At 38.7% G+C, this 10,514-nt stretch overlaps 1 protein-coding gene and 1 pseudogene across 6 annotated transcripts in view; both read left to right on the forward strand.

Moving 5' to 3' along the window:
* LOC115284268 overlaps positions 1-6,670 on the forward strand; it is a 9,267-nt pseudogene extending 2,597 nt beyond the window's left edge.
* Positions 1-10,514, forward strand: part of EDA (ectodysplasin A) — a 477,575-nt gene that overhangs the window by 76,816 nt on the left and 390,245 nt on the right. The gene's annotated exons all lie outside the window — the stretch shown is intronic.

Below are 10,514 nucleotides of genomic sequence, written 5' to 3' on the forward strand. Positions count from 1 at the left end.
TATGGGGTTGGGGGAGTTAAAGTCCAGGGGAAGTTTCCAGGGAGATTTTCACATGCTAAAGAAGACTCACAGGATGCTGGAGGCCTAGCTATTGTCAAGCTAAGGTTGTTTGTCCCTCTAGCAAAGCATTAGCATCAAGACAGACTTTAAGACAGTCTTTAGACTTTCAGACCATCTTTAAACTTTAAGACTCCATAGGAAGTTCCTGGAGAAGCATTTTACTCTGCCAGCCTCAAGTAGACTTCTTGAGGCCTGGAGATAGCTGAAGAATCCCTGGATTCTGTAAGAACATTGAACTATATACAAGTAATAGAAACAATGCCATGCTTACATGAGGTCTAATAGAATATTAGTCCCTGAAAACCACCGTTTTACCAACGCTAAATATAACTCCCAATGTGTCCATTAAGAAACAGTTCCTCTCTTTGAGGCTTCTTTTTCTTTTTTTCTTTCTTTGTTTCTTTCTTTTCTTTCCTTTTTGGAAGAGATGGAGTTGTCACGTCTGTCAGGAGAAAGGGTGAAGTAAAAAAAAAAAAAAAAAAAGAAAAACCCAAAACGTTGATAATTTATTTTTCACTTTAAAGTTTTTATTGCTATATATAATTTTTTCTTATTAACCAAAACATTTCCTCCTTCCTCCCATTTTATCTCGAATATTCCCCTCTAAAAGACATATAATGGCATTCTCTATATCTTTATACTGAATGGTGCTTTGTGAGCATCAAATGGCAAAAGTCAGCATCTGTGGATGGAGATCAGGATGGTAATTATAAGTGGCATGTTTACCTTACTCCATCTGTGGAGTTCACAGAGCTAAGGCCCTTTTTAGGGTCATTGGGCTGCATGGGTTTGGAGAGGTCTCATCCAGCTTCCTCCTTCTAGGCGTAACTCTACCTAAACCTTTCTGGAATGATGATTCTCTTATTTTTAAGGGGGCTCTGGGAATGAAATTTTGTAAGCTCCATTTAAGTCCTTTAGGTCACAAATATAGATGCAAACGCCTCGACAAAATATTAGCACTGAATCCAACAACATATTAAAAAAAATCATACACTACGATCAAGTGGGATTTATTCCCAGGATGCAAGGGTGCTTCAGTATTCTCAAACCAACCAGTGTGATACGTCACATCAGTAAGAGAAAGGATAAAAATCATAGGATCACTTCAATAGATGTAGAAAACTCATTTGACAAAATATAACATCAATTCGTAATTAAAGCCCTCTGCAAAGTAGGTCTAGAGGGAATATATTTCAATGTAATAAAGGCCTTACATGAAAAACAGACAAGAAGTTTGCCTTGGTGGTTCAGTCAGTTAAGCCTCCAACTTTGGCTCAGGTCATGATCTCATGGTTTGCGGTTTGAGCCCCGTGTCCGGCTCTGTGCTGACAGCTCAGAGCCTGGAGCTTGCTTCAGACTCTATGTCTCCTTCTCTCTCTGCTCCCCCCCTCCCCCCCTGCTGCCTGTGGTCTGTCTCTCAAAAATAAGTAAATATTAACCACACTGAGATACCACCTCACGCCGGTCAGAGTGGCTAAAATGAACAAATCAGGAGACTGTAGATGCTGGTGAGGATGTGAAGAAATGAGCACCCTCCTACACTGATGGTGGGAAAGTAAAACTGGTGCAGCCGCTCTGGAAAACAGTGTGGAGGTTCCTCAAAATTAACCATAGAACTCCCCTATGACCCAGCAATAGCACTGCTAGGGATTTACCCAATGGATTTAGGGTAAAGCTCCATTTAAGTCCTTTAAGTCACAAATATAGATGCAAACGCCTCGACATAGGGACACGTGTACCTCAATGTTCATAGCAGCACTTTCAGCAATAGCCAAATCATGGAAAGAGCCTAAATGTCCATCAACTGATGAATCGATCAAGAAGAAGGGGTATATATATAAAACAGAATACTACATGGCAATGAGAAAGAATGAAATCTGGCCATTTGTAGGAAAGTGGATGGACCTCAAGGGTGTCATGCTAAGTGAAATAAGTCAAGCAGTGAAGGACAGATACCATATGTTTACACTCATAAGTGTAATAGGAGAAACTTAGCAAAGGTCTATGGGGGAGGGGAGGGGGGGAAATCAATTGGGGGAGAGGGAGGGAGGCAAACCATGAGAGACTCTTGAATACTGAGAACAAACTGAAGGCTGATGGGGGAGGGGGAAGGGGGGGGTGATAGGCATGGAAGAGGGCACTGGTCAGGATGAGCACTGAGAGTTACATGGAAACCAAGTTGATAATAAACTATAAGAGAAAAAAATTAAAAGAAAATAACAAAATGAAAATAAATAAATAAACATTAAGTAAAACATATAACATCATACTCAAAGGGTAAAAAACCAAGAGCTTTTCCCCTCAGGTCATGAACAATACAGGAATGTCAACTCTCACCACTTCTCTTCATAGTACTTAAAGTCCTCGCTCCAGCAATTAGACAATATAAAGCAATAAAAGACATACATGTTGGTAAGAAAGAAGTAAAGCTCTCAGTGTATGCATTTGACATGATATTATATATAGAAAACCCAAAAGACTCTACCGAAAAACTACTAAACTGATAAATGAATTCAGTAAAGTTGCAGGATATAAAATCAACGTACAGAAATCTGCTGCATTCCTGTACTAATAATTAGGCAACAGAAAGAGAAACTAAGACAGCAATCCCATTTATAATTCCAGCAAAAATAACAAAATACCTAGGAATAAACCTAACTAAGAGGTAAAAGACCTGTACTCTAAACACCATATAACACTGATGAAAAAAATTGAATAGAACACAAATAAGTGGAAAGACATTACATCTATGCTCATGGATTGGAAGAACAAATATTGTTAAAATGTCATTACCCCCGAAAGGATTCTATACATTTAATGCAATCCCCATCAAAATACCAACAGCATTTTTCACAGAGCTAGAACGAACACTTATAAAACTTGTATGGAACTACAAAGACCCCAAATAGCCAAAGCAACGTTGAGAAAGAAAAGCAAAGCTGGGGACGCCTGGGTGGGTCAGTTGGTTGAACATCTGACTCTTGATTTCAGCTCAGGTCATGACACAGAGTCATGAGATCAAGCCTGGGAAAAAATTCAAAAACTTAAAAAGGAAAAGAAAAGCTGGAGGCATCACAATTCTGGGCTTCAAGTTATATTACAAAGTTGTAGTAACCAAAACAGTATGGTGCTGGCACAAAAATAGACACATAGGTCAATGAAACAGAATAGAAAACCCAGAAATGAACCTGTAATTATGTGGTCAGTTAATCTTCAACAAGGAGGAATGAATATCCCGTGGATAAAAGACAGTCTCTTCAACAAAGAGTGTTGGGAAAACTGAATTGCCACATGCAAAAGAATGAAACTGGACCACATGCAAAAATAAACTCAAAATAGAGTAAAGACCTAAATGTGAGACTTGAAATCATAAAAATCCTTGAAGAGAGCACCTGAAGGAATCTCTCTGATATGGCAGTAGCAGCACTTTTCTAGATATGTCTCCTGGGGCAAGGGAAATTTAAAAAAAGAGCTATTGGGACTACATCAAGATAAAAAAAAAAAAAAAGCTTCTGCACAGCGAAGGAAACAATGAACAAAACTAAAAGGAAGCTACTGGATGGGAGAAGATATTTGCAAATGACACATCTAATAAAATGTTCATATACAAAATATATTAGAGAAGTGATGTAACTCAACACCCAACAAAACAAATAATCCAGTTACAAAATGGGCAGAAGACCTGAATAGACGTTTCTTCAAAGGAGACATGCAGATGGCCAACAGACACATGAAAAAAATGCCCAACATCATTCATCATCAGTGGGATACAAATCAATATTACAATTAGATATTACCTTACACCTGTCAGAATGGCTAAAATAAAAAACACAAGAAACAGCAATGTGGAGAAAAAGGACCCCTGTGCACTGTTGGTGGAAACACACATTTGTAAAGCCAGTCTGGAAAATAGTATGGAGTTTCGTCAAGAAGTGAAAAGTAGAACTGCCTCACGATCCAGCAATTACAGTACTGTGTATTCATACCACCCCCCCCCACAGAAACAGCACTAATTAATTTATTTTTAAGTTTATTTATTTATTTTAAGAGAGAGAGACAGAGAGAGAGACAGAGAATATGAGTGGGGGAGGAGCAGAAAGATAAGGAGAGGGAGAATCCCAAGCAGGCTCTGTGCTTGATCCCATGAACCATGAGATCATGACCTGAGCTGAAACTAAGAGTCAGATACCTAACCAACTGAGCATCCAAGGCACCTCAAAAACACTAAATCATAGGGATACATGCACTCTTATGTTTACTGCGGCATTATTTACAGTAGCCAAACTATGGAAGCAGTTCATGTGTACACTGATAGATGAATGGATAAGGAATTGGTGTGTGTGTGTGTGTGTGTGTGTGTGTGTGTGTAATGGAATATTATTCAGCAATAATAAGGATCCAATTCTTAACAATGGCAACTATATGGATAGAAGTAGAGACTAATGCTAAGTGAGGTAAGTCAGTCGAAGAAAGATAAGTACCGTATGGTCTCACTCATATATGGAATTTAAGAAATAAGAGAGAGTCGCCTGGGCGGTTCAGTGGGTTGAGCGTTTGATGTCAGCTCAGGTCATGGTCTCGCAGTTCATGAGTTTGAGCCCTGAGTCAGGCTCTGTGCTGACAGCTCAGAGCCTGGACCCTGCTTCGGATTCTGTGTCTCCCTCTCTCTGCCCCTCCCCACCTCATGCTCTGTGTGTCTTTCTCAAAAATAAATAAACATTTAAAAAAGAAATAAATGAGTATAGAGAAAAAGAGAGACACACCAAGAAACAGACTTTTTACTATAGAAAACAAACTGATGGTTACCAGAGGGAAGGTGGTAGGGGATTGAGGATAAAAGGAGATGAGGATTAAAGAGTAGAGTTATCATCATGAAAAAAATATTTAACGGCACTAAAAAATAAAGGCTAAACAGATGACCTAGTAATTCTACTCTTAGGTATATACTTGAGAAGTCAAAACATATGTCCACACAAAAACTTTGCAAAGATGTTCATAGAAGCATTATTCATAATAGTTGAAAAGTGGAAACAACCTAAATGCCCACCCACAGATCACCGGATAAACAAATTGTAATCTCACTATACAATGCATTATTATTTGTTTATAAAAGGGAATGAAATCCAGATACCGGCTACAACATGGATGAATCTTGAAACATTATGCTAAGTAAAAGATGCTGGTCTAAAGGACTAAATATTGTATTATTTCTTTGGTATGAACTATCCAGAATTGACCAATTCATACAGGCAGAAAAGTAGATCAGTGATTGAGACTGGAACAGGGATGAGGGCTGCAGCAGAAATGAGGAGTGACTGCCAATGAGTGCAGGGTTTCTTTCTGGGATGTTAAAAGTACTTACAAATTAGACTGTGGTGATGATAATACAACTCTATGATTGTACTGAAAACCACTGAACTGTATGAACTATATATAGGTGAGTTTTATGGTATATGAAACCAATCACAATGAAAACTGTTTAAAAAGGAAAAGAAAAAGGAAGAAAAGAGAAAGAAGCGATCCAGCTCCCCTACTGGAAAGACTAAATGGAGAAGCCACATGGGAGAAAGAGGCCCTGGGAGTACATGCAGAAGGAGAGATGCCCTGACTTCCCAGCATTCAGATCAAGCCTTTACAGAACTCCAGCCCCAGCCATCAAGTACTGCAACTAACACAAGAACCAGAGACAAGATTAGCAGAACTGCCCAGCTGAGTCAAATCTTCACACACAGCTATGGAAGCTGAGAAAATGAATATCATTTTAAGCCACTACGTTTAGGGGTAGTTTGTTAGACATTGATAGATAACCAAAACAGCCATTTGGGAAAAGATGCCACAGACTCCAAATGGGTCAGAGATCCAAGTGCAAAACTGGAAACAACACAAGTATTAGAAGAAGATATGGCTAGATTTTTCTATAACCTGTGTGTGGGGACAAATCTTTCTAATTATGTCTCAAGATGAAGATGCAATAAATAAAATATTGACAAATTTAATTACTTTAAAAAATTTAAGTCTTTGCAGGACGAAAAGTCCATTAAAAAATGAATAAAGGGTGAGGTGCTGCAGACCCGGGACCCAGAACTGCTCTGGAGGTAGTGAATAATAGTTCTTCAAGCCTGAAATAAAAAATAGCCTCCAATAAAACTACATTGCAAAATATGGGAAAGAAACAGAATGGAAAGAGAAAGAAAGAGGCGGAACCTGAAGAATCTGTGGTGGGAAAAGTACTGAAATGACATGTAGTAAAGTGGGAAGGTGGAGTATTTCCGGAAGTGAAAGGGATTTACAGATGCTGACAATACATGGGCACCTAAAGAAAATTTAGATTGTCCAGAGTTAATTGAAGCATTTCTTTGATTCTCAAAAAAACAGACAAAGATTGTATGAAAAGAAAATATGTATCTGACAGTGATTCTGTCAGATAGGAAATCGAAAGAGAAAAAAGATGCTGCTGATAAATACTGAACGAATAATTGGTGCCACAGGCAACAGTGGAGAAGTGATGTCAGAATTAAGAGAGGCAAACATGGAGTGTCCTCAAATTGTAATTGCTCTTCATGAGGAGAGACTACCTTGGCATTCTTGTCCAGAAGATGAAGCTCAATAACTTTTTGCATTGCTTCATATGTATATATGTGTGTGTGTGTGTGCATATATACATATGTATGTATATATGCATATATATATATATATATACGTATACAGACATATACATACATCCTTATATTTATAATATATATAATCTGGGTTTTGGGGCTTTTTTATGTTTATTTTTGAGAGAGAGACAGCGTGAGAGCACGGTTGCCAGGGAGGCGGGGGGAGAGAGAGAGAGAGAGAGAGAGAGAGAATCCAAAGCAGGTTCTGGGTTCTGAGCTGTTTGCACAGAGCTCAAGGTAGTGCTGGAACTTGTGGACTGCGAGATCATGACCTGAGGCAAGTTGGATGCTCAACCAATTGAGCCACCCAGATGCATCTGGGTTTTGTTTTTTGATTTATTAGTGTGAAGAAATAACATTCTAATAAAAATCAAGTTTGATAGGTGCATTTTGAAGTAGTATTGGGGGAGGTGTGTGTGTGTGTGTGTGTGTGTGTGTGTGTGTGTGTGTGTGTGTGTGTGTTTTATTGTTGTTGTTTTGTTTCCCCAATGTATAGCTCTGGTTACTTTGAACAGATGAAAGCTTTCTGTAGTTGCTTCCTTTGTCAGAAAAGAATATTTGAGACCAGGGGGAAATCTTTATAGTTATTACTCAATCAGAATTTGTTTTACTCCCATATGCTTAAGGACTATCTGGGGTTTTGTTTATTTGAGTTGTTTTTGAGTATATACATAAAAATACAGACATAAATGATTTCCTTTTTTGTTGTTGTTGACATTCACCAAAACAAAAACAGCATTTCATAGTCATGGATAAGCCTATGTTTCTGGGATGCCATCATTTTCAGCAACCTAAGAAATAAATCACTGAAAGTCAAATTGAATTTTTTCCTGATGCCTTAACATTTCAATTTTTGTAATTAATTGACACTCAGGATACTGGAGGTCAAGCTAAGATGGTTTTCCCTCTAGCAAAGTATTAGCATAAATACAGCAGGGTGTTCTTGGAGAAACTTTCTACTCTGTCTGCCTCAAGTATTTGTCAATGGGCTGCATTTATAAGGAAATTTACTTCTGTCTGTTATTCTTTCTGCCTTTGTTCCCCACATCACTATGGAAGGGTGATGGAGACTTAGGTCCTTTGGGATAATGATCTCTATCAGTTACCATTTTGTTTTCCCCCTTTCCTTTATTCTTGGGCAGCCAGGAGTGCCAGAAGAATATCACACATATCCACCTAGGGAGGTAGGTGGGTGGAGGTTGGTGTTTGTGGCCAACCCCAATCCCAGCCAAGAGAATTTTTTTCCCCCTGTGAGATACAGAGAGTGAAGTCTCCTGAATGTATAAGAATTCCTTCCCAAAAGAACTCCCTTTCAGACAACTCATGTACTTTACTAGTAACATGATCTTAGGCAAATTATTCTACTTCTCTGAGCTTCAATTTTTATATGTTTAAAATGCAGGTGGTGATAAAAAGGTAATTGTAAGATTTTAATTAGATGTTTTTAAAGATATTTGTAAGGAAATTTTATCAAAATAACTTCTCTCCTATGACCCACCTGGATGTAGCAATAGGCTCATTAAAGCTTTCTCGGACTACATTAGAATTTTTGGATTTGATATTAAATCTGGTATAAATTTTTTGTAGATTTGTGCAAGCTAATTTGCTACTGGTAACAAACCATGCTTGTTCACCCTATCCTGTTATTGTAACTAGTGCTGCCATTGATGGTCTTTTATTTTGGTTCCTGCCCAGCCCCTGACTATGCTATTTAATATACTGCCACTGTTGTACCCAGATTTTAATATCGCCCCCAAAAACCAAAGACCGCCAGGGAGGCCGAAGCACGCATGCAAAAGCAAAGGGCTTTATTACGAATTTAGGCCCGGCCAGCGTAAACTCGGGCTCACAGACTTCAACAACACACTGGATCCACGTGGAGTGAGCCTGGAACATGGGGGGGCAGGGCCTTTTATGAGTTTGGGAAGGGGGAGTTACAGGAAATTGTGACACAGGTACAGGGGTCCAATCAATATAGCATCACATCATTGACAGTAACTTTAACCAATTACAGAGTGGACCCAGAACCCTCAGGTAGGGTGTGACTAGTCTTAACCTCCATCTTTAGGCCCGCCCCCAGAAATGTTAATGATGTTAGCTGGCCTTCAAGGTCAGAGGGGAAACCTGAATCAGACCTGCATCCTTACACCACCAACTTTTATGATCCTGCTATGTCCCAGATAATGGTACTTACTTATCAGGCGGATCAGGCATCCAGCTCTACCAGGCCACATGGTATCTTACCAATAAAAGTAGATCCTGTTGGCTGGAACATTGTTGTGGTAGCAGGAAATGAATATCAGTAGATGAAGAGATTCTTGCATTATAAAAGGCAGGAGACTTCTATCTACTTTGGTGATATTACCAGACTATGTTTATGGACCCCACAGGCTTTTATAATTAGGAGATACTTTCAAGATTATGTTGTCTCAGTCAATAATAATGATATCAGACATATTGCTTTTGTGTATACCAGACACAGTGATAAAGATCCACATGCATAATTTCATTTAATTCTCCCAACAACCTGCAGAAGGATCCTGTTGTTATCTGAAGTTTCATAAATGAGGAAAGACAATCAGAGAGGTTAACTTGCCCAGGTTTACATACTTGCTTAAGAAGCAAGATCTGGGTTTCAAAGGTAAGTCTGATTGCAGAACTGCATTCCTCAATACACTATATAGTGACTCTCCCATGCTGCAAGTACCCCTTCTAGAGTATTCCTGTGAGATAATTCTGTGTTCTGCTTGGATATCTTCATGGATGGTCAGTTTACTATTCTCCTGAGGCAGCCCTTTCCATTATTTGACAAATTTAGTGGCTAGTTGGAAAAATGTTGAGCTAACGTCTGATTCTTTGTAACAACAAAAGCGTGAACTGTTAGAGTAGGAGAGAATGGAAGATTGTCTTATTTATTCTCTACATTTTACAGATAAGAAATTTCAACCTTAATGAAGGCAGGTAGACAAGATCTCACAGGACTTCAAGAAATTTTGTTCCCTGGAGCCTAACAGAGTAACTCAGTTGTATATTCTTCAGATCAGTACTTTTTTTAAAAAATTTTTTAATGTTTTTTTTTATTTTTGAGAGAGTGAGAGAACAAGTGAGAGAGCATGAGCAGGGGAGAGTCAGAGAGAGAGGGAGACACAGAATCCAAAGACAGGCTCCAGGCTGTGAGCTGTCAGCACAGAGCCAGACGCGGGGCTCGAACCTACAAACCATGAGGTCATGACCTGAGCCGAAGTCGGACGCTTAACTGACTGAGCCACCCAGGAGCCCCCAGATCAGTACTTTTAATGTTTAAGATAGCTTTTATGATTTCTCTTAATTTTACCTTTATGCCAACCATCCCCAGTTTTTTCATTTATTCTTTGTAAAAGTGATTTGCAGATTTTTATTATTCTGGAAACCCTACTTGGAATCTACCCTTGGTTGTTTATTTCCTCCTTAACAATGGAGCACACAGAACCGAACCTCCAACCTTAGAGATTATTTGTCCAGCGTAGAGTACTGTGGAATTGTACTTTTCATTAATTCAGTCATTAGACTTCTACTAGTATAGCCTAAGATTACTGTAGACTTTTCTTTTCAGTGGCTATTTTGGAATTGTGGCCAGATGAAAGGAACCATTTTTGAGGCAAGATTTCTGAAATCATAGTTCTGAATCTCTCATTCAGGACTTCTTTTTTACAGCACTGAATATCTGCATGCTGGTTCTGTCAGTAACCTATTTGTGTAGAGACTGATGTACTGGAAAAATGAAATGACATTTGTAATTGTGTATTGAATATATAT

Source organism: Suricata suricatta, chromosome X, assembly GCF_006229205.1.
Source record: "Suricata suricatta isolate VVHF042 chromosome X, meerkat_22Aug2017_6uvM2_HiC, whole genome shotgun sequence".
NCBI classification, from domain to species: Eukaryota; Metazoa; Chordata; class Mammalia; order Carnivora; family Herpestidae; genus Suricata; species Suricata suricatta.